The 25,309-nt window shown below is 35.0% G+C and overlaps 1 long non-coding RNA gene and 1 other non-coding gene across 2 annotated transcripts; both read right to left on the bottom strand.

The window, feature by feature from the left end:
• Window positions 1–5,024: 5,024 nt before the first annotated feature.
• LOC121213416 (small nucleolar RNA R71) lies at window positions 5,025–5,131 on the bottom strand. Its single transcript, XR_005908798.1, has one exon. It is a non-coding gene; the product is annotated as a small nucleolar RNA R71 (small nucleolar RNA).
• A 9,009-nt stretch (window positions 5,132–14,140) lies between these two features.
• On the bottom strand, window positions 14,141–15,970 carry LOC121212710 (uncharacterized). The gene is made up of 3 exons (XR_005908015.1): window positions 15,886–15,970; window positions 15,341–15,414; window positions 14,141–14,178 (listed from the first exon to the last, which is right to left on the bottom strand). It is a non-coding gene; the product is annotated as an uncharacterized lncRNA (long non-coding RNA).
• Between the last annotated feature and the right edge of the window lie 9,339 nt (window positions 15,971–25,309).

The following is a 25,309-nucleotide window of genomic DNA, read 5'->3' on the forward strand; positions in this document are numbered from 1 at the left end:
ATAACTCAAATCAGAACAATCACTTATTTTAAAACCATCTTATTTCAGCTAATACATTCATTCACATTCAATAGGTACTTATATTTAGCATACAAAGCTTAAAACATGCATTTGGGACTAAATCGGTAACATTTTAAAATTTTGGAAACTTAGAAAAGTTTCAACATTTCAAGTATCACACGCTCGTGTGAACAACACACGGCTAATAGACACGCCTGCGTCTTAGACTGTGTGGAAACAGGGCATATATACTGACTTGTGTCACATGACCGAGGACACGCCCGTGTGCCAAGCCGTGTGAAATCTAGAGAGTATGCTGACTTGGATCACATGGCCAACCACACACCCATGTGTCTAGCCTGTGTGCCATTCGAAATGGCCACACACGCCCGTGTACTATGCAATGTGCCATCTAGGGGGTATATTGACTTATGTCACATGATCAGTCACACGCCCGTGTGTGAGTTCGTGTGACATACATGGCCAGTAGACACGCTCGTGTGTCCAGGCCGTGTCAAACCTGTAGGGTATACTGACTTTAATTCTAAGGGTACCCAGGGGAGACACGGCCGTGAAACATGGCCGTGTGTCGTACAGGGCTGAGACACACGCCCGTGTATCTACCTGTGTGGACAAAAATAAGCCATTTGTAAAGCCATTTTGCCACCCTAAAAACACAAGCATTCACAATATAATAGACCACATTTTTACAACTCAATAGGTAGCCAAAATAATCATTTCAAAACACATTATAAGCCATATCAAAACTTACCAATTATCTATCCAAATACCTATTTAACAACATGCATAATTTATTCATTTAACATCTAAGAATCAAGACTCACTTGCATAATTTCATTTCATCATTTCCTTGACAAAGCATACCATAATTGAAAACAAAATTCATCCAAAACAAAGTACCAAAATAAGCCAAATCACATGCCTTAACTTAAACACAAAACATACCAAAGTCATGATGTTAAGCCACATAACTATCATATCTTAAACTAGCCTATACATGCCATATTTACAAATAACCACAAGCTCAAAAGTACCAATCGAAATTTGGATAGTGTGATGTGCAACTCCAACTTGTCTGGAATGAGCAAGCTATCGAGCCTCTATAAAACATAGAAAAAGAAACAGATTAGGCTTTATAGCTTAGTGAGCCCGTATAATTCGGAATTAAACTTACCGTATATACATAATTTAAAGTAATACTTAAAGTGTAACCAATTCAATTAACAACCACCTAATCACAAGTATTCATCACGTGTTAGTCATTGTAAAAAAAATAACATGAAACCATCCATTAATACAATATTTTGTATCATTTCAAATTCACATATCATACATATAACATCAATAACACTTATAACCTGTAACTTACCCGTAATAATAGTATTTAAGCCTGTTGAACCTATCAGAACTTCAAAGGATACTTCAGTGAACAATGTCAGTAATCTACCAATTCGCTATCATATATGCTCTTTGGAGCCATGATCGGTAAGCTCCAAGCTCTAATAAGCTAATACGGTAAGCTCTATCGAGCAGAACAGCAAGCTCATACGAGCTGAAATGGTAAGCTCCAATGAGTTGAAAACAATAAGCTCTTACGAGCTGATATATCGGCAAGCTCATACGAGCTGTGGTGAGTCTGCAACAAATGCAAGAGCTCGACCAAAATGGTAATCCCAGTAACATGTCACTCGTATCCAATGAATATATACAGTTGAAACGGGGCTCAATAACAAATTCATTATAATACATATCAACAATACATTTGTAATTTAAGTATATCCAATTCTCAATTACAATATTCATTTCAAATATTTTCAAATATATATAGAAGTTCGATTCTAATTATACAAACTTACCTCGTAACCTCGAATAAAACTATCAACTATTCATCCACTTTTCGTTTTCCCCTATCTGATTCTAGTATTAGCTTATCTTGATCTATATAATATCAAATTATCTCATTTAAACTTTCATTCAATTCAATTTAGCCTAAAACATTCATTTTTGCTAATTTGCAATTTTACCCCTAGACTTTTGATTACTTTGCAATTTAGTCTTTAACACATAAAAATGCAAAATTGCACAATTAAGCCATAGTTCATGGTAGCCGAATTTCCTATATACTATTAGCAGCCCATATCTTTTATTATTTCACACTTTTAACAATAAATTTTATTCATTTCTCAATTTAGTCCCTTTTTTGACATTTTTGTCAAAATTCACTTTACAAAACTTGCAAAACTATCATCAAACTTCTATAATCTATCATTAAACATAAAAGAACTCAAGTATTAAACAATGGCACTTTTCAAAATCATGAACAAATTCAAAAATTAAGGTATGGGCTAGCTAGATTACAAAGCAACTGTTACACTCCTTACCCATATTCGACGCCGGAATAGGGTACAAGGCATTATCAGACGTAAATGCAATTAAACACACAAAATCAGACCATAAAATTTCTTTCCAATTAAGGTCATTCAAACATATACACAACATCCCTTATACTGGCCTACAAGGCCCAAGACATGCATTGGAAAAGATTTAGGACTAAATCGAAGGCTTCCGGAACTTTTACAACACTTAGAAAATTTTTGATGTGTTGGAGAGTCACGCCCGTGTGGGTAGACTGTGTGGTCACACATTCCCGTATGGCTTGGGACACGCCCGTGTCCTTCACCCGTGTAACTCTTTGACTATGACATCATCAACCAAATAAAATCACACGGCCAAGGCACACGCCCGTGTCCTTAGGCCACATGGCGGATTAAATTCCGATATCAGGTGCAGACTTCACATGGCCTAGGCACATGCCCATGTTCTAATGCTGTGCCTCTCCCATACCAAGACACACGGCCGTGTCTCTACCCGTTTTTTTACTAGGCATTCTGTTTGGCATTAATTAGAGTGTTGGGGACACACGGCCGGATCACACGCTGATAAACCATCAATTATACATATTTTACCCCATGTTTAACGCATTTATGGATGATTTCTTATTAGAATTGGTGAATTTGATACTCCTAATGCTTTAATTTCATGTTTTATACTTAGGAGGGCATAGGAGAGCAAAAGGAACGAGAAATGGGCCAAAAATAGAAACAATGGGCCAATGTACGAAATCAACACGGCCTGGTCCTCCTCACACGGGCAAACCACACGGCCGTGTCAATTTAGCAGGCACGAGCACGGCCTGAAGTAATCAAACACGGGCGTGTGCCACGGGCGTGTCCCTGCCTAGCCCAGGTTGAGTCCAATTCGAAAAAGGCTAATTTTGAGGGCTTCAAGGCATTCTAAAGCCTATAAATACACCCTAGAGAAGGAAGAAAAGGGGAGACGGAGAATAGGGAGTAAGGAATTACTCCAAGGAAGCCGATTGATCCATCTCAGAAGCAAGATTCATCATCAAGACTGAAGATCTCTCCTCAATTTCCCTTCAGGAGTTTTGGGTTTTCTTTATGTTTTGTATTCTTTATTCTTCTAAGATGTTTTCTTATTTAGTTATGAACTAAAACCCCTAAATACCTAAGGGGAATGAAACCTAAGACGAATCTTGTTATTATTTTCTGAATTGTATGATAAATATTTAACTTGTTCTTAATTATGTGTTCTTAATTCTTCTTTTGATATCCCAGGATACTGATTCAAGACATGCTCTTATTCAAGACCTGCTCTTATTCAGAGGAGGAATAAACCCTGTCTAAGAGTACATTTGTCATAATTAAGCGGAGTTGATTGCGGGCCTAGACATAAGGTGACAAGATTTTGCTAGATTAGGGTGAAACCTAATAAGGAGATCCATAGATTGAGTTAATGCAACCCTAGAGTGTTAATTAGAGAAAAGTCTCGGTTATTCAATCTAGGGATTAGACGTTATTAGTCTTGAATAGGGATAATAACATAACTTAGGGATCTCTACGGAACAAGTTGAATGAATAAATCGTCCGATTCGAAGCCAGAATAACAAGTAAAGTCTAGGTGGATTTTTCCTTAGGTATAGTCTTAAGTCAATCAATTTTTCCCAAAAGCAATTCCCCAATTCTTTTCTCTGTGCGTTCTTAGTTTAGATAATTAGTTAATTAAAACAAAACCTCTTTAGTCTTAGGCTAGATAATAAAAGACAGTCATTACTAGTACTTTTAGTTCCTTTGGGTTCGACAATTCGGTCTTGCTAAAACTATACTACTGCTTGATAGGTACACTTGCCTACATCACAATAATAGTTAGTTTAAGAACGAGTAATTATAAATATTTAAAACCTAACACGAAATAATGCAATCAAGTTTTTGGCGCCGTTGCCATGGAACTAAGATATTAGGAACACTCAATTTTTATTACTTTAGCCATTTATTTTTCTTGCAATTTAATTTAATTTAATTATTATTATTTATTAACCTACTCTTTCTTTCTCTTGGCAGGTTTTTATAGTTTATGACTAGAAGAAACCCATCGGGACCATTTTTTTTTACGAAGAAATCGATCGTACAGTTCGTAGAAACCAAAGAGAAATAATGCGCAGCTTAAGATACATGGAGAACGTGCAAGAAGACGATACTCAACCCCCAACCAAAGAGATGGCTGAAAACCGAGGCAATCAGCTACCTCCTGCAATTGCGGTTAATCAAAATCCTACTCCACGCACTATATATAGTTATGCTAAACCTTCTTTAACAGGAACTGAATCAAGCATAGTTAGACGTACTGTAGCTGCAAATACTTTTGAATTAAAACCTAACACTATTCAAATGATACAACAATTTGTTTAGTTTGATGGTTTGCAGGATGAGGATCCCAACGCTCATTTAGCCAACATCTTAGAACTATGCGATACATTTAAAATTAATGGCGTTTCTGATGATTTCATACGTCTTCGGTTGTTTCCCTTTTCATTGAGGAACAAAGCTAAACAGTGGTTGAACTCGTTACCACGAGGGCTAATTACTACTTGGGAACAAATGACCAACAAAGTTTTACTAAAATATTTTCCGCCTGCTAAAACGGCTAAATTACGTAATGATATCTCTTCTTTTGTGTAGATGGATTTAGAAACACTCTACGATGCATGGGAGAGATACAAGGACCTTCTGAGAAGGTGCCCTCACCATGGGTTACCGCTTTGACTCCAATTACAAACATTTTACAATGGTCTGAATCCTTCGACTCGGCAAATGGTTGACGCAGCGGCGGGCAAAACCATCAATAATAAAACACCGGAAGATGCCTATGAGTTTATAGAGGAGATGTCACTGAATAACTATCTATGGCAAGTCATGAGGAAAAAGCCAACGAAAATAGCCGGCGTTTATAACGTCGATTCGGTCACCATGCTCTCTAATTAGATAGAACTCTTGAATAAAAAGATTGATGGTTTTCTTAGTTCTTCACTGGTTCACCCAGTATTGCAGTGCGAAGCAAGTAGCGGTGGAACAAACCATTCGGAATACCAACCTTAAGGCCACAACATGGATAACGAGCAATTAAACAACATGGGTAATAATCCTCGACCTCAAAACAATCCATATAGTAACACTTATAATGCAGGTTGGAGGAACCACCCCAATTTCTCGTGGGGCGGTCAAGGAAATCAAAGACCATAACATCCTCTGGGCTACCAACAACCACCCTACCAATAGGAAAAGAAGCCAAACCTTAAAGAGATGCTCTCAAAGTTTATATTAGTGTCAGAAACCCATTTTTAGAACACCGAGGCAACACTTAAAAATCAACAAGCCTCGAAACTCAGATAGGCCAGCTTTCCAAACTAATCTCCGAACGATCACAAGGTAGTTTGCGAAGTAATACCAAACCTAACCCAAGGGTACAACTCAACACAATTAAAATTGAAGATGACGAAGGAGTCGTTGAGCCTGAACCAGAACCGAGGTAAGAAACTGTGGTAACCAAAGGTCAAGGTGAGGCAGATCAAAATACAAACAAACCAGTGACTGTCGAATATAAACCTCGTGTGCCATACCCTAACGCGACAACAAAAGACCGCTCAGATGAACAATTTGGTAAATTCCTTAAACTCTTAAAAAAATTACATATTAACTTACTTTTTTGAAGCTCTATCGCAGATGCCAAATGCAATGAAATTTTTAAAGGAGCTTTTAGCAAATAAGCAGAAGTTGGATGAGGCGTCGCATGTGGAGCTAAACGTAGTTTGATTGGCCATTCTCCAAAATAAACTACCGAACAAACTAAAGATCCAGGGAGCTTTACTATTCCTTGCTTAATTGGTAGTTTAGATGTTAATCATGCATTAGCTGATCTAAGGGCTAGTATCAACGTCATGCCTTACAAAATGTTTAAGCAACTAGGTCTCGGGAAACCCAAAGAGACTAGGATGAGCATTCAATTAGCAGATAAAACTATTAGATTCCCTAGATGTATTATTGAAAATGTGCTAGTTAAAATCGATAAATTTATATTTCCTGTTGACTTTATTGTTCTAGACATAGAAGAGGATAGCAACACTCCCTTAATTCTAGGAAGGCCCTTTTTAGCAACTGCTAAAACCATCATTGATGTTGGCACAGGTGAACTCACACTCCGGGTAGGAGACGAAACAATCACCCTTCAAGCTCGCAATTCTGGCAACACATCAGAAATTGAAGGTGATCATTTAAACCATTCTACTAAAACTAACAATATGGTGCAACCTATTTTGCAGAAAATGAGTCTGAAGGAAGCACACAAGTGATTCTCAAGCACCAGTAGAGGACCTGTTCATGAAGATCGAAGATTACAAATTGAGGAACTCGATGAATGCCAGACGCACAAACTAAGAACACCCGACAAACTGAAACTACGCCAAAACGAGCCCGATACCTCTCCAAATCAACTTAAGGTTGGTGATAAGGTCTTATTAGATACCGCAAATCCCCACATTGTCACTACCACACGAATGAGGAAATCCCTCTTACGGTACTCAGTATTTTTCCATTCGGTATGGTGGAGGTGAGTCATCCCAAGTTCGGTACTTTTAAGGTAAACAAAACCCGATTAAAACCTTATTTTGATGAGATTGATAGCAGGAATAAGGAGTATAAACTCCACAAACCACCGTGACCATTCACTGGAGAGGTAAGTCAAGCTTATACTATAAATAAACGCTTCTCGAGAGGCAACCCGAGCACTAACAATATCAATTTCTTTAAATTTTGGTATTTAACTCCTAACTTATTAATAGAAATCTTAAATACAGGTGTTTCCACAGAGACACGACCAAGCACACGGGTATGCTTAAGGCCGTGTGAAAACAGGGCAAAATATTTTTCCAACACGGGCTACGACTAAAGGCCACGGCCGTGCGATATGGCCGTGGTCGAGCCTGCCAAAACAACACGGGTGTGCGACACGCCCGTGTGGAAGAACCGTGGGTGAACCTGTTAAATTAACACGAGTGTGAGGCTTGCACACACGGGCATGGGAGAAGCGAACAAAGCTAGACACAGCTATGTGACACGGCCGTGTGAACCCACACGTCTAAGGAACACAGACGTGTACTAAATGTCAGACGCGCTCAAATTTGAAATTCGTGAATCACACGAGCTGCTGCAACTCCATTCCCTTTCTTCCCCATTCAAAAACCCTAACCCTAGTGGCTGCAACTCCACACGGCCTCCCTGCCATGCCCGTGCGCCGCTTTCCACTTCATTTTTGATGCTTAATCTCTTTCCCTTAGCGTTTGTTTACTCCTTTCACTTCTATTTTACTTATTTCTAATGCTTATTATCAACATAAACTTCATATCTTTTGAACTAATTTTCATTTTTCTATCATTTAATTTGCATTCTTAGGTTAGTTATCATACATTTTGTGTTAAATCAAGTTAGTAGGAACACCTTATACCCATGACATTACTATGTTTATTCTCATGCTATTACCATGCCAATGTATATCATTTAATTTGCATTCCTAAGTTAGTTATCATACATCTTGTGTTAAATTGAGATTAGGCAAACCTCATACCCATTACATTTCTATTCTCATTCTCATTGTTATTGTGGTTGAGTTTGCCTCATATTAATAGTATTGGCTGAAATAATTAGTTCCAAATTCATGCCTTTTATTTTTTCAAATTCGTTTACCTATTATTATTATTCTTTATATTACAGGCTTTTGATGTCGTCTTCACGAGGAAAGAAAACTACCGTACCTGCCTCAAAGAAGAGGAAGGGAGCGTTCTCTTTCGCAGGTCCAATCGCGAAAATTCGTCACCCTCTCCTACAGTTCCCCTGAAGGCCCCAGGAAGAATTGTTCCAAATACTTCGGGCCTGACCTTTAATTGCGGGTCACTACATCGACTGGGCTAATGTAGAACAGGTTCAGTTGGCTGATTCGATTCGAGCCCTCCTAACCACCAGCCCTTGGGAGCTATTCTTTGGGATTTTCAAGCCGACATACCTTGAGCTCACGATGGAACTATGCTCAACGTTCCATCTTCAGACCGTAATGACGTACTATGATGATCCTGGCACGGTCCAATTTCCCCTAGGCGGATTAATCCGCCAGCTAAGTGTCCCAGAGTTTGGTGCTGCACTAGGCTTATATACGGAGGAATTTAAGGAGGAGAATGAACTACATGCTCTCAGTCGCCACATACATTTCTCTCCCTCAAAGTGCTGGCACACTTTGGCCCCTAGCACGACCTCCTACAATCCTAGCTGCTCCAAGGCATCAGTTTTCCCACCATCCCTGAGGTACTTACACGTTATTTTAGCTCATAAAATTACAGGGAGGCGAGAGAGCACTGGCGTCGTCAACACCCACTATGTCTACTTCTTATGGTGCATGTCGCAAGGGCACGTCATCGACCTTGCCTATTTCATCACCCTTGTGATTCAGTACCAGATGGAGCGGCATCGTAAGGGGATCATCTCCATTGGCCCCTATGTGAGTCGACTGGCGTGACACTTCGGGCTCCTCAACACCGCGGCCCAAGAATCATCCCTCACCCTCATCAGCCAGATGTCTCCACAAGACATCTTGAGCATGCTTAGCATGAGGATGATAGAGAGGCGTCGAGGAACCTACACTCCCCAGTATCGTCTCACCCAATCTACCGAAGAGGAGGCCTACGAGGACATTCCTGATGATGTCCCCCCACAGCACGAGGACCCACCGGTTCAGCCACAACCACCTTCTCATCCAGCTTATGCGGTGGCTTCATATGCTGACATCTATGAGCGTCTCACTCGATTTAGAAATCTGCTGTAGAGTAGCATTAATGTTGTCAAATCGTTGAAAACACCGTTGCTTAAATCGAGTGAGACGCTCATAGATGTCAGCATATGAAGATGTTTAAAAATATTTACTTATTATTTTATGTTTTTAATTTTTATTGAAACTACTTTTTATTTTTATTAGATTTTAGAAATTTTATTTTTAATTATTAATTTCGGTTATTTCTTTTTGAGTAATTATTCTTCCTAATATCCCTTAAAAAGTTCCTAATTTTATCACAGTTCTATAGAGCTCTTAAGCTCATCATCACATAGGAACTAAACCTCCACTGGGAAAGGTTCTCCACGACTGCCATGTCCTGCTCAACCACGACCATAGCTACCACTAGAGATAATATCTTTTTGGTGCAGGACTTATGGCCTAATGAACCTCTATGACCGCCGGAGTATCTTCCTCCACTCTCGAACCGATTCCTCTCCAGAACTCCAGTTCGAGGAATTCATCATACAGGAAGTTTCACTTCTCTCCCTATCTTATTTTTACACTCTAATATCTATCTTTATACATTGAGGGAAATGTACATCTTAAGTATGGGGGTATTTATTTCATTATCAGAAAAAATCCCTGAATGATTGCCTTGTTCTCTTGAAAAGCTTTCATATCATATTCAGGATAAATTTTAATTGATTTATGATTTTGATTAATATATCTTGAATTAAAACATAGGCCTTTATGCATTGATTGTTTAAACTTTAAGACATTAGAGAATCAAGCATGATGAGTTGATTTTTAAGAATTTAAAATTATAGGTTGTTTCCCCAGGTCTAAGTATTACTTTGAATTGGAATTCACGAGTCTAAACATCAAAAAGCCATAATTTTTGTGAGATTTTTGAGCCTTTTGAGCATCTATTAATCCTTTCATGCTCACTTTTACTATTGCTTTGAGTGCGTCAGTATTGAACTGTTATTCTAGAACTTGCTTGATTATGCATGTCGAGACCACACCATTTGATTTGATATATCCAAATGATTAAGGCACTTAGGATTAACCCACTCATGCCATGAAAAGCCTACCTCCACGATTAACCCTTAGTAAACCCATTTGAGCCTAACAAGCTATTCCTTGTATTAACCTCAATATTAACCTTTAACCTACTATTATTGAAATTCCCTAAATTAATCCCTATTTTTGTCGAGATTTGAGTTGAATGGATTGCTTAGCTATGTTTTGTTCTTAATAGTTAGTCTATATTATTTTAACTTGTTCTTCAAAAAAAAACCTATGTATACATGTCTGTAATTTCATATTCTGAGAAGAAGCTCTGTTGTACGCAAGTGAAGATTAACTCTTTTTCTAGTTAGGTAATTTTTCAATTCAATCTCGATTCTAACCCTTTCTTTCAGCTTGTGACCACACCCTTAACCAAGCCTCATTACAACCCTCTAAAGACCTTTTGATTGATGTATCATCTTAAATTATAGTGGTGGAGATTTGATTTTCATGCAAGCCTATGGTAATGACTTTTCATTATTGACTATTGAGTGCTTCATTTATTGTCCTTAAACACCTCGAGTGATTTGAGTGAATCTTCAGTGAGGATGTGAAACTCTGTGATATTTTGAATCAAAGGCAGTTACTCAGATGAGGAGAGACACCTATGTTTGCATGATTAAAATGCTCAACTTGGAATGTTTGAAACTTTTATGTTCTTTTAGTTGAAATTTTCAATGTATGATTGCTTATAGATTAATTTGAGATATTATCGATAGAAATTATAAGTTGAGAAGAATTTATTTTGATTATGAGTTGAGAATTTTGCTTGAGGACAAGCAAATGCTTAAGTGTGGGGGTATTTGATAAACCATCAATTATACATATTTTTACCCCATGTTTAATGCATTTTATGGATGATTTATCATTAGAATTGGTGAATTCGATGCTCCTAATGCTTTAATTTCATGTTTTATACTTATGAGAGTATAGGAGAGCGAAAGGACCGAGAAACGGGCCAAAAAAGGAGAAAATAAGCCAAGGTACAAAATCAACACGGCCTGGACCTCCTCACACGGGTAGACCACATGGCCGTGTCAATTTGGCAGGCTCGAGCACGGCCTGAGGAAATTGAAAACGGGCGTGTGCCACGGGCTTGTCCCTGCCGAGCCCAAGTTGAGTCCAATTCGAAAAAGGCTAATTTCGAGGGCTTTTAGGCATTCCAAAGCCTATAAATACACCCTAGAGAAGGAAGAAAATGGGAGACGGATAATAAGGAGTAAAGGAAGGAATTACTCCAAGGAAGCCGATTGATCCATCTCAGAAGCCGGATTCATCATCAAGACTGAAGATCTCTCTTCAATTTCCTTTCAGGAGTTTTGGGTTTTCTTTATGTTTTGTATTCTTTATTATTATGAGATGTTTTTTTTATTTAGTTATGAACTAAAAGCCCCAAATACCTAAGGGGAATCAAACCTAAGACGAATCTTGTTATTATTTTCTAAATCACATGATAAATATTCAACTTGTTCTTAATTATGTGTTCTTAATTCTTGTTTTGATATCCCAGGATACTGATTCAAGACATGCTCTTATTCAGAGGAGGAATAGACTCTGTCTAGGAGTACATTTGTCATAATTAAGTGGAGTTGATTGCGCGCCTAGACATAGGTTAACAAGATTTTTTCGGATTAGGGTGAAACCTAATAAGGGGATCCATAGATCGAGTTAATGCAACCCTAGAGTGTTAATTAGAGAAAAGTCTCGGTTTTTCAATCTAGGGATTAGACGTTATTAGTCTTGAATAGGGATAATAACATAACTTAGGGATCTCTACGGATCAAGTTGAATGAATAAATCGTCCAATTCGGAGCCAGAATAACAAGTAAAGTCTAGGTAGATTTTTCTTTAGGTATTGTCTTAAGTCAATCGATTTTTCCCAAAAGCAATTCCCCAATTCTTTTCTCTGTGCGTTTTTAGTTTAGATAATTAGTTAATTAAAACAAAACCTCTTTATTCTTAGGCTAGATAATAAAAAGATAGTCATTACTAGTACTTTTAGTTCCTTTGGGTTTGATAATCCGGTCTTGCTAAAACTATACTATTTTTCAATAGGTACACTTGCCTACATCGCAATAATAGTTAGTTTAAGAACGAGTAATTTTAAATATTTAAAACCTATTACGAAATAACGCGATCACACGCCCATGGGGCAAGCCGTGCGTCACACACGGTCTAGACACATGCCTGTGTGTCTACCCGTGTGGACAACTTTTGTGTTATTTTCCAAGCCAATTGCCACCTTTATTTAAACAAACACAAATGTACAAAGAAGCAATATCTCTTAGACTTGCATGCATGCATTCCCATAACATATCATAGACTCACATATCATTCATCAACATTCAATCATCCATAACCATAGGCCATGTCATAATGAAATCGGGATATCATACATAGATGAATGGATTTACGACTCTACAATCACCATGAGCCATATCTCATCGCTATACACAAAAAAAAATGATTCAACTATCATTATAAGCCAACACATTTGGCTGGACCAATATGACATATAACAAAAAGACCAAGTCCCTATACATGCCATACTCAAAATATTGAGACTAACTGTAACATCTCTTACCCGTATCTGACGTTGGGACAGGGTACGAGGCATTACCGGATTTGTAACTCAAACCGGAACAGTAAGACTTTGGTCAACATCATTCAACACTAATCCAACATATCATGCTTAAAACAATTATATAAGCTTATACTAAAGTGACCATTCTATGTAGTCACATATATATAAGCATCTAAATACCGCTTACAAATTAATCACATTTCAACATTCTTATCAACTCATCCATAATTACATATCATGCAAACCAAAATACCAATTATAAATTTTAACACTAAATGCACACATCATATAATGCTTTCGTATCAAACCAACTTTTCTCATATCAACCTATATCACATAGCTTGATCATAATACTCAAAATTCATCTCACATTCATATAAACAAGTGACCATGTAATCAATTTATTAACTAGCCTATACATGCCATATTACCCAATTTCAAAGAGTTTAGGAATACCAATTGCCTCCTGGATAGTGTGATGAAATCTTCAATGACTTCCAACCTGAGTGAGCATTCAAATAACTGTAAAATAAAGAGAATAGACAGAGTAAGCTAATAAGCTTAGTAAGCTCGCATAATTATCAGCAGTGTATAAAAGATTTAACATTAAGCTTGTCATTTTAAGCAATAAGATTGCTTTTAAACTAGCCTCATCTAATTCAATATTTATTTTCTTAACAGTCATGTAATTCATGTGTAATTTATCACATCTACTCACGTGTCAGATAAATTTATCAATGTCACTTGCTTGTCAAGTGTACCATGTATACCTGTACTGATTTGTATCATCATTTCTATTCTCGCAGCATCATAATTACAGTTGAACCCTTGAGACCAACATCGAAAACCCTGTATCTTGCATACTAAATGCCATAAATGTGACTAAACCATTTATATCACATATCACCAATACAATATTAATATCATAGAATTCATATAGCATTAGGTCGATTTATTTCATTACGTATAACCTATAACACCTTTATATAACCGATAGTAGAATTATACCCATATAAATATTAACTCATTAGTAAAATCAATAATTCATAATTTGTAACAAATAATCGTTTTACTTACTTACCTAATTTTGAATAACAAATAAATTAGGTCATATCTGACCATCCAACTTGTCTTACACATTCCGTACCACATTGGCACCCAACTTTGTAGGCATCGAGCCTAAATAATACACCGGTGTAAACCTGCTAGGAATAAGCCTGATAAAACTCACCGGCTCAAGGCCTGCTAGGCTTTTAGCCTGAATCATTCACCTGCACAAGGCCTGCTAGGCATGAAGCCCGATCAAATTCTCCGACACATAGCCTGCTAGGCTAGAAACCCGAATATCATTTATTCACAATCAACTCAAGCACACTTTCATTCATAAGAAAATTCGATTATCATATATTTTTCATTCAATTTCTCAATATCAAAACTTAATCAAAACAACTCAAACATTCCCATTCTATCCTTACGTCATTCGGCTATTATTCATTTAGCCATAAATCCAAAATTAACATTTTAAACAAATTGTTTTATTCAAACAAGAACATTTAAATTTCTTATAGAGTTGCTACATGGTATCGTATATAGATATATATAATCATATCATTTTACTCATCCAATTTGTACATCTATCATGCAACCTTCTTTACCATTATCAACCACACAGCTTTACGATCAATAATATTAACCCTATAGTTTTGATACTCACCTGCTCAAATTCAAATTTATAACTCATAAATACTTCTCAAGAAATTCAAGGCAAAAATACTTTCAATCATTCCCAATTACTCGAAGAGTCGCACACTTAGTGCCAATAGTTATTCAACATTATATATCCAATTCGCACACTTAGTGCTAGATACTTAAGCTTGCACACTTAGTGCTCAATAATCAGACCCGCACACTTAGTGCAATTTTTACATCTATATCCTTTTATACTCGCACCCTCTGTGCCGAAATTCGATTACTCACTATTCATCAATTCAAATTTATCAACTTTATTTGCATTCGGCAACCTCAATTTTTTTTATGTATATACATTTCAATTTGGCACATATATGTATATATAGTATTTAATTTAATCAACAACAAATATTTCCTTAGTAACTTACCACATACAAGGCATTTAATTTATCATATATTAAAGCTCAATTAACTCCAATATACATTTACTCAACCACATAGTACTTCATTACTTTCAAACACAAGATCAAATATATATTATGGCATTCCATCATCATGTAAATTAATAAAATCAAGTACAAAGCCATTTAACATATCTACCATTACATACTTAAATTTGGCCGATTATCCATCATCTCTTATATCATATAATTTTTTTATCAATTTAATCATATAATTCAATGACTGCAACATATTCATAGAGCCAATAAATTTTAGTAATTTATTCATTCTGTAAACAATTAACATCAACTAAAAACAATTTCAGTAGCTAATAATTCAATTTTTTTAACCATACGAACTTACCTCGTGTATCCGTCGACTATTCGTCTACTTTCCGATTTTTCCTCGATCAAAATCTTGAATTCGTTTGGCTTGATCTAATTTAACCAAATTTAACTCAATTATTCACTAACATAATCAATTAAACACGTATACAAGTATTTTGGCCATTTTGCAAAATAGCCATTATATTTTCATACTTTAACAATTTAGTCCTTAATGCATAATTATGCAAAAATACACAAAACCCCAATATACATGTATTTAGCCAAATTTTCTACAATATTTAAACAGCCATAATTTCATTTTATTCACATTTCTAACCACAAAAATTCTATCTTTTTCAATTTAATCCCAAATACTCAATTTCATCAAAATCTCTTTATAAAACTTGTATATCTATAAACAACCATCAATAATTTAACAAGAAATATTAAAACAAACATGCACTCATCAATGGAACATTTCAAAACACAACCAATTTCAGAAATTGAGGTACGGGTCAGTTAAACTGAGCTACAATGAGCTCAAAAACATAGAAATCATTAAAAACGGATCAAAAACCGTACCTTAATCCCTTAGAAAGCCATGGTCGAATGTTAAAGCTTCCAAAACCCTTTCTTTGTTTAATTATTCGGTTGAAGATGATGAAAACATAATAAAAATATCATATGGCTTTATTTTATTAAGCATTATTCCATAATTTACCAAAATACCCATGTTTAATAACCAAATAAATTATGAAATTCAAGGTCCACTACCGTCCACTCAAATATGCAATGGTATAATTACCATGCAAGGACTCCTATTTATAAAGCCATTATCAAATAATTCATTTTACTAATGGCACACATAGTTTTCATTTTACGCAATTTAATCCTTTTTACCTAATTAACTATTTAATCGGTAAAATTTCTTTACTAAACTTCACACAGTAATACTACCACACTGTAAACATTATTAAAATAATAAAAATAATATTTTTACTCGGTTAAGGGGTCCCAAAACCAATGTTCCGATCAGAATCAAAATTGGGCTGTTACAATAACTATACCCAAAAGATCCAGTCGATAATGTGAACGTGTAATAGCCTAAAATTGGGTCTAGTTGGAACAGAGGTTTCGGGACCAAAAAATCTGAGATAGAAATAATTATTTTATGATTATTTTGAGGTCTATGATATGATTTCATGATTTTGTGAAAATTTCGTGAAGAAATTCTATGCATAAAGTGCTCAATTTGAAGTTAGGGACTAAATTGAATAAGTTGCAAAACCTACATTCTAAAAGTTTCTGGTATGAAATTGCTTTGAAATATTAATTAGGAGGTCTTAAATAGCAATTTTACCAATTTCTAAGTGATGGAAAAAAATTGGACATGGATGGAATTTTTGAAAGTTTAGTAAGGAAGGGCATTTTGGTCATTTGGTAATTAAAAGAAATAAAAAGGGAAAATAATGCCAAAATTGACTCATCTTTTTCATGGAGGCCGAAATTAGCATGGGGGAAGCCATGGCTAGGGTTTTCAAGCTTTCCAAGCTCAATAGTAAGTCCGTTCTAACCCCGTTTTTCAAGTTCTTTACATTTTTGGAACCCCGGTAATTTGATTAAGCTTATTCTAGCAATAATTTAAGCTAGGGTTCATATTTGGAAAAATACCCATAGGTGAAATGTGTTTATTTTTCTATTTTATGATAGAATATGAGGTTTTAAATTATGTTAGACAACTTGTGCTACTCGGTTTTGAGTGAAAATGAGTAAAAGGGCTTAATCGGTAAAAATACTTAATAGTCATAAGTATATGTTAGAGTGAGAATTTGATGTTGCCATAGAAGGGAAAAGTGATCAGCATGTCATAAAACATAAGAATAAGGGATGAAGTTTAATTCACGAGCTTAGGGGCAAAAGTGTAAATATGCAAAAGTTTAGGGGCAAAATTGTAATTTTGCCAAAGTTTGAGTTAAGGACTGTTTTGAATAGTACATTAATAAAATAAGTAAAATATGATGTTTTAGATCTCGAAAAATGAGATTTGAACCTAGAATGAGAGAAAAATCGAAAATTGGGAAAGTTGGTAAAATGGTCGTTTTAGTATCGAGGTAAGTTCATATGTATAATAAGCATTAATTTATGCATTTTTCAATGTAAAATTGATATATTTATTATAATTTTCGAGGTGTTGAAAGTATGTAAGTTGGTATGATAATAATATAGTAATAATGCTGTAATTTATATTTGAAAGTTAAATTTAGTGAATTAATTGAATTATGTTAAATTAAATGATTATGGTGCCAAGTTTATGAATTGATTTAAAAATATGTCTATGGTACATGAAGTGCATTGAATTATCAAACATAAATGTGATTTCTATGATTATGGATATTATGGGAAATTGTAAGTTCATATGATTTTTAATAAGGCAATGTGTAATTTAATGTTATTGCCTTGATATTAAATGATATGTAAGTTTATATGTAAGTAATACATCAATATTACTTGTATTATGATATTTTATAATAATATTGGAAATATGTTTGTGGATAATTACTTGATTAGTGAAATTGTTGGAAAAGAGAGAGAAATCTCGGTTGAACCTTCGAAAAGATTGGATGATACAAATAGTATGTAGCTAGGTCACATGTATGGTGCTGGGTGCACATCATGTGTACAAGAGAGCTACACGACATTATTATGCAGCTAGGTCGCATGGGTGATACTATGTGTACACCATATAGACAAGAGAGCTACGGGATATATGTAGCTAGGTTGCATGCGTGGTTCCAGGTGAAGGACACCATGTAGACAAGAGAGCTACGAGATAAATTGGCTAGGTCACATGGGTGGTACTGAGTTCACCATGTGTACAAGAGAGCCGAACTATATGATGGGTGGAGCTATGTGCTGAAACCACCAAGTATCAACGATAGATCCGAAGTGTTCAACGAGAGACTCTCTATGTATTGCTTTCTGAGTTTTGTGATGAATAAGTGCAGGAACTTGGTTATGTGAATGATGTGCTCATTAAGTGACCAGGATGTGGTAAGGTTATAAACAAGTAAGTTATACATGAGGATGATTTCATGGTGACCTTGTGATCATGGGCCTATACTTGTGATGTATGAAATGTGGTGAAAATGATTTGTGATATGTATGTTAAAATGAGGTTAATACAAAAAAAAGTGTGAAAGAGTGAATTAGCAATAAAACTGTTTTGGATAGTAGCAGTGACGTGATTTTGAAAAATCACCAAAAATAGTAGAAATTGAACCAGAGACTGAATGAGATATCAAATTAAATCTTAATGCGTCTATTTTCATATAAAAGAAACAGAGCAAGAAAAGGAGTTCTATATTTTGAGATATTTATGTTTTTGTAAGACTGGTTCAAAATGATTACGTGATCCCCTGTTCTGACTTTGGAAAATCAAAACAATTTGGATAAAAATAATTAGAGGATTAAACTTATATTTTTAAAATCCCTAATGAGTCTATTTTCAAGATAAATCAATAAGAACATTATCCGAGTTCTGTACTGTGAAATAATTAATTTTTAGTGAAGAGAGGTCAGAACTGTCAGATAGTGAAACAGGGGAAATTTTATTAATTGGCTGAACCAAAAAATTATGAAAACTTTACGGTGGAAAGATACGTGAGTCTAGTTTCATGGGAAATTTACGGATCTTAATTTGGAGCTCTGTAGCTCGAATTATAAATAAGTAAGTGACTATGACTCGTGTGGACAGTTTGATGTGAGCATTTATTAGTAAATTGTGAAATCGTACTTACAAGAATGCTATATACATTAAGGATGTGGAATGGAGAGGAGGAGGAGGAAAATAAATATATGTGGAATACATGGAAACTATGGTATATGAAATATTGATATAATGAAATAAATGATATGTGTTTATAAGAAAACAGAAAGAGAATGATATGTATCATGACATGTATATATATATGACTAGTCTCAATGTAATGCTTGTTGGGTATGGAGTTGAATTGAAATGTTTCAGGCAAACATGTTATTTTGTGCATCTGAATTGTGGTATTTTATAAATATATGATCTAGTTTTAAATATGAATGCTTGATGATTAAGCTGAAGATATTTGGTAAGATGATAATCTTGGTATAAATGTATAAGTGGTACTATAATAAACAAGGTAAAATGAGTATGAGAGACACATGTATGATGACATACAAATGCTATGTTTGTGGTTTAATTGAGAATATTTAATCATTAAATGAATACCATGTTATATGCTTTTGATTTTGGATAAGTGTGTAAGAGATTAAGGTTGAACAAAGCTTGGAAAATAGCCTAGGTATATTCCACACAAGTAGAAACACGACCATGTGTCTTAGCCGTGTATGGAACACGACTTTGGGACACGGACGTGTGGAGCCTTAAAGCATGAAATTTCCAAGATTTTCGTAAGTTCTCGGTTTAGTCTCGAACCCTTTCTAAAGTATGTTTTGGGCTTCGTAGACTCAAATAAGGGACTATGTGTAAGTGAATGAACATTTTGAAATATGAATGAAATTTTATGGCCCGTATTTTAGTTTATTGTTTGTATGTGTAACACCCCTCGCCCGTATCCCTTGCCGGAACAGGGTTCGAGGTGTTACCCGACTTAAACTCAGCCAATCACACAAAAACCGTGCCGAAAAATTTCAGTCAATTTAAAACTTTTCTTTTCATATGTAATCTGTCCATATATGGGCTTACGAGGCCCAAAACATCACTAGCCAACATAGGCCAATTCACATGGCCAAAACACTTTATCAATACAAACCAACACCTTTGGCTAAATTATAATATCGCATACTCAACATTAAAACCCTATACATGCCATAGACTCGAAATACTAGGATTTACTTACACCAATAGCGTGAGCTCGACAATGTGATAATATCTTCGGCGAACTCCAACCCGAGCAGGTAACTGGAGTCAACAATCTATAAAACAGAGGAATGTAACAGCGGAGTAAGCTTTTATAAGCTTAGTAAGTTTTAAGCAACGCAAACAAATAAACGCAGTTATACTTCGATTATTCAATTTCCCAAGAGGCTATATTCTAGGTATATTGCCATCTGGCCGAATATACACAAGCACATAATGAACGTTCAACATTCTTATCACACTTAATCTGAATTCACATAACATAATTAAATCAAATACTTTCACATACTTTCACCCCTGACTAGGTGTATCATGATCATAGATATAGTTATAACATTTATTCACATATGTATCACATCACACTTATGATTCAATTCAAATCAAACTCACATATGAGTACATAATGCGTACCTGGCCCTCTTAACGTATTGAATGTATTCATTTGTCAATCTAACACGAGGTGCCTTAACCTTAGACTTTTATTCATTCACTGGCATTTCGCCTGCTAGGCTCGAGGCTCGATATCATGTCACTGGCATTATAGCCTGCTAGGCTCAAAGGCCCGAATAGTATCTCACCGGCATAATAGCCTGCTAGGCTCAAGGTCTGAATATAATACTAGTACTAGGCTTGCGGGATTTAACCCGGATATAATACAAGCACGAAGCCTGCGAGATTTAACCCGGATATAATACCAGCACGAAGCCTGCGAGATTTAACCCGGATATATTACCAGCACGAAGCCTGCTAGATTTAACCCGAATATATTAACAGCACGAAGCCTGCAGGATTTAACCCGGATATAATACCAGCACGAAGCCTGCGGGATTTAACCCAGATATATTACCAGCACGAAGCCTACGGGATTTAACCCGGATATAATACCAGCACGAAGCCTGCGGGTCTTTAAGCCCTGATACACATCAAATATCATGCATATTTAATCATATATTAACACATCTCAAACACTTTTCATTCATCTCATTTTCACACTTAGCATTTGATAGCTTATGCATAACATTTCACTCACATTCATTTCAAACTTATCAATCGATTATAAAAGCACATTGCATATTTACCAACATGTTATACTTACCATTAGGCCATATAAGCATGATATAATACACTATCATTTCATCTTTAACATTCGACTAAATCCCTATCTTACAAGGAACACCGAACTCACATAACATTTCATTTCACCGGCATTATAGCCTGCTAGGCTCAAAGCCCGATATTGTTTCACCAGCATTATAGCCTGTTAGGCCCGAAGCCCGAATATCATATTTTGATAGACAATTCACCTGTTCTTTCCCACTTTCATAACTTACACTTCAATCATGTATAACTGAAATACATATCTATGAACAAAGATTTTCATCCTTTCAACCACATAGGGTTTAATTTCCACATTGGAACACATATCTTACTACATCATTTGATAGCATCAAATTCGACTAGATATGCTAGTCACATACGGCTCATAACTTTAATTTAATATTCATTCAACACAAAGAACATATGTATATTTTCACTAAAGCATCATCTCAATACAATACATCTTGCTCACTGATTTGCACACAACTATTCAAATTAGCAATTGTAAGATGGTTCCGCACATAGCCCATCCTTATCGATAATTTACGATGATTTTATCCTTACTCGCATATATGACATAGGCATTTTTACCTATGCTTCTCAATTCACATTCATGATTCAATTCCAATCGATTTAACATGCATAAGTACATATCGCATACCTGACCAACTTAATGTATTGAACGAAATCGATTGTCAATTTAACACAAGGTCTCATAGTTGAACATAAACATGAAACCATTTCTTATATGTTCGATTCACATCAATCATCAAATTCATTTAATTCACATGTACTTAATTAGGTTGTTCATACCTGAATAATTTACTTTACGGAACGAATCCACATATAGTATTAGCCCATAGTTTTATAGCACCACACTTTTAATAGTTTACCAGCAATTTTCCTGCTAGGTAATAACCTGATTTCATCACCGGCCATAAGCCTGCTAGACCTTTAAGTCTGATGTCATTTCACCGGCATTACGCCTGCTAGGTTTGAAACCCGAATATATATTATAATGCATAACTAATATCATCGATCACTAACAGTTACCTCATCGAAGTTCACATTTAATCACTTTAGTACCAAGCCACATTCGGCTACCACAAAGGACTAATAATAATAATTTTATACACATCATGGTTTCCTTTAGATATTTAATAATCACAAATCGTGATATCTCTACCAGCACATATACGGCATAGTTTATTCATTGTAACACTCGTTTAGTGCATCAAATTTTCAAATCCAATTCAGCTTAAGCATAATAGCCATAATCGGCTTATAGCCTTAAATCATTACATATTCGGCATATTAACTAAATAAAATTTACATTCTCTTTGCCATATTAATTTAACTCTTAGGCATATAAAAAGGAATCAAGCTTAAACACTTAAGAACTTACCTCGAATGTTGTCGAACGATTACAATGGCTATTCAATTACTTTCTCTTTTCCCTTATACGAATTTGCCCTTCTATGCTCTTGAGCTTAAATTCAACAATTTTAAACTTAGTCATTATTCGACTATTCAAGCATCGCTTTCAGAATATATAATATATATATTCGACTTTCACACATACAGATCATAGTAAGCTTATAAGAAATCAATAAGCAACTCATTAACAAATTTTTGTCAATATTTACCACATAATCATAATTTCATTGTAAGCTGTCTTCCTGAGCAACAGTCACTAAATCATTTATAACTGGAGCTAAGAAACTTCAAATCAATTGCCATTAATTTTTCCTGAAAATAGACTCATATATATTCTATTCATAAAATTTTCAGAATTTTTGGTTTGGCCAATCAATACCAGATTTTTCTTAAATTTTCCCCTATTTCACTGTTTGACTAATCTGACCACTCTTCACTACGAATCAAATTTATCATTATAAAGAATTCAAAATATGTTCCCGTTTATTTCATTTGAAACTAGACTCTTTAAGGAGTCTAAGCACATAAACTTCATCTTATAACAATTTTTGTACAATTTATAATGATTTTATAAAAACAGAACAGAGGATCTAGAAGTCATTCTGACCCTGTTCCACATCACTTCTAATATCTCATTATCAGAAATTCTTTTGCTTACACAGTTTCTTTTATAAGAAACTAGACTCATTAATATTTAATTACATAATTTATTATGCTTCTAACTCATCTCCCACAATTTATGCTAATTTTTCAAAATCACGTTACTGCTGCTGTCCTAAGCAGATTTATTACCAAATCACTTTTTTTTTCACACATACCTTGCATGCATGTTATTTAAACATGCATATCACAAATCAATCATCACATATCTATAAATTCACTTAAGCATAATCTCCATTTCATCATTTTAAAGAACAAACATTACTCAATATTGTCAAAGTTCACATTCGGCCATAATACACACAACATGTTAGCCGATTTTCCCCCTTAGCATCTAATGCACATGCATGCTCATCCAACTCATATTTTTCATTGACAACCTCCTTAAGTTCAATTTATTCACATCTTTAATCATGCTACATTCGACCATTATTTAACAACAATTCATGTATCCTTTTTATTAAACACTCAAAATCAACCATCTTCATACCTCATCACCAAAGACATCAAAATACCAACCAAGAATGTAACATTCATGGCCGAATATCATCTTCATCAAAAAACAAAATTTGAACTATGGCTAGGTAGATTTCAAACTTACAACTTAAAATATACATGAATCTCAAAGAATAATATCAAACATACCTCAATCTAGTTACATGCATGGCCAAACTTCTTAGAAACTTTTCCCCTAGGCACCGAATATTCAAGAGCTTCTTAATCAACTTAAAGTTGACCAAATGCCTTAACTTCAATTTCTTCTTTTTCTTTCTTTAGGTACGGAAATGGAAGAAGAAAAGATGAGCCAACTTTGTTTTTATCACCCTTTTCTTTTAATAAAAATTCATATTTCATAATATTAATCCATTAAACATTTAATTCTTTAATATAAAGGACATGAAATGCCCATCACCCACTAACTATTATAATGCTAAAATGCATATATTATCTATTACCCATCACCTTGGCCAGCCACTACATTAAAAGTGGTCCATTTGACATGCAAGTCCCCATGTCAATAATTCATGCATTAATAGGCCACTTCGAAATTCACCTATCACATTTTCAAATCTTATCACATGAGTCCTTCCTTATAAATTAATACCTAATCGATAAAATCAAGGCACGAAATATTCACACATACAAATTCCACATACAATAAGTACAGAATATAACATCTAATTATTTTTGTGACTCAATTTTGTGGTCTCAAAACCACTTCCCGACTAGGGTCAAATTAGGGCTGTCACAACTCTCCCCCCTTAGGAATTTTCGTCCCCGAAAATCTTACTAGAAGAAATAGTTTCCACTCTAAAAACGTTTTCACAAAATTCTCGGAATCACAATTTTCCATTTTTCACATGTATCTCTTTTTACCAAAAATCTGGAACTTTGGTCTACACCAACAGATCACATTATAGATACTTCAGTCACTTCATCAAATAAAACATTGTACATGCAAACCCCATCTTACCGATCTTTTCTTGTCAGATGATAAATCATAATCCAATAATATTTCTCTCTTAGAAAATAATAAAATTTTGATTCAATTTGGATAGAAATTCTATCTCACAACCACTTCTATAATACCACTGATTTCTTTTATTCCATATACTTGCATAATCTATTACAACTCAGATAAACAAACATTTCACAATCGGAGTTCATATAAAGATCCTTTACGTAACCTTTAACCAATCTGTATACTTATTCCATACTAGAACAATAATAACGCTAATAAGGGGGTGAGGTCGTTAAGCCTCGAAAGGAACTTTCATATTTGTATACATAGATAACTTTATCACTCATCATCATAATATTACGCACATTGATTCAAACATTTCAAATTTCCAACTCGTTACAGATACATTTTCACATATCTCAGTAATACATGCAACT

Source organism: Gossypium hirsutum, chromosome A13 (genome assembly GCF_007990345.1).
Source record: "Gossypium hirsutum isolate 1008001.06 chromosome A13, Gossypium_hirsutum_v2.1, whole genome shotgun sequence".
NCBI lineage: Eukaryota > Viridiplantae > Streptophyta > Magnoliopsida > Malvales > Malvaceae > Gossypium > Gossypium hirsutum.